Here is a 939-nt window from a genome sequence, read left to right as displayed (position 1 = left end):
ATATTTTGTAACAGTAGATGGCGTAAGTGGGTTAACTATTTAGAATTATGTGTAATTTAATTAAATAACTAATTATTGGCCGCTTCAGGGTCTCATTTTAGCTTTTAGAGATTTGTTTTATTTATTTAATGTCACTTAATTTAATTATAACAGTAGTGGCTATCAAGCTTTAAAACAAACTGGTTTTCATGGCACATCCTAATTTTGTAAAGCCTTGCTTAATTGACATACCGTTTTTAAAGTAATTAAAATGACATAAATACCAAAAATTAGGATTAAGTAAATACCTAAATTAAACTCCCCATACCTGCCCTGTGTTAATGTGGACCATACAGTTTCCAAATAAAATGGGTTTATTCTGAATCACATGGAAAGTGTTTTTACTGAGCACTTCCACAATGCCTGTTACTCTCTCTGGTCTCTTAGCATTTTGCTGACACTGAGGCAATTACCACAGCAACCCAGATATTGAGGACACTGTCTGAACAAATGGATCAGATTTCATTACACTGGGGACCGTCAGTCCCAAAGATCAGATATGAAAACCAAACCAGATTTGTGTGCAATGTTAGCCAAGATACCCTTATGAAAGATAAAACTGCAGATTAATAAAAGGCCAAGAAATAATAAGGCATAGAGTACACTTGACTATATTTTAATAGTTCACCCAAAAATTTAAATTCTGTCTTAATTTACTCACCTAATTCTGTATGAGTTTCTTTCTTCTGTTGAACACAAAAGAAGATATTTTGGAGACTGTTGGTAACCAAACAGTTGACAGTAGCCATTGACTTTGTCAATGTAATTGGTAATAATAGTATGACATTTTCTAATCCATCCCCAACTAATCAAACAAGACAATCAGAAAAAAAATAGAAATTGATTTTCATGATCTTTTAGACCAGGGGCTGCGACGTTACCAGAGTAAGGAGGACAAAA

Source organism: Barbus barbus (assembly GCF_936440315.1).
Source record: "Barbus barbus genome assembly, chromosome: 24".
NCBI lineage: Eukaryota > Metazoa > Chordata > Actinopteri > Cypriniformes > Cyprinidae > Barbus > Barbus barbus.
Note: the sequence above shows the minus strand (reverse complement) of the source record.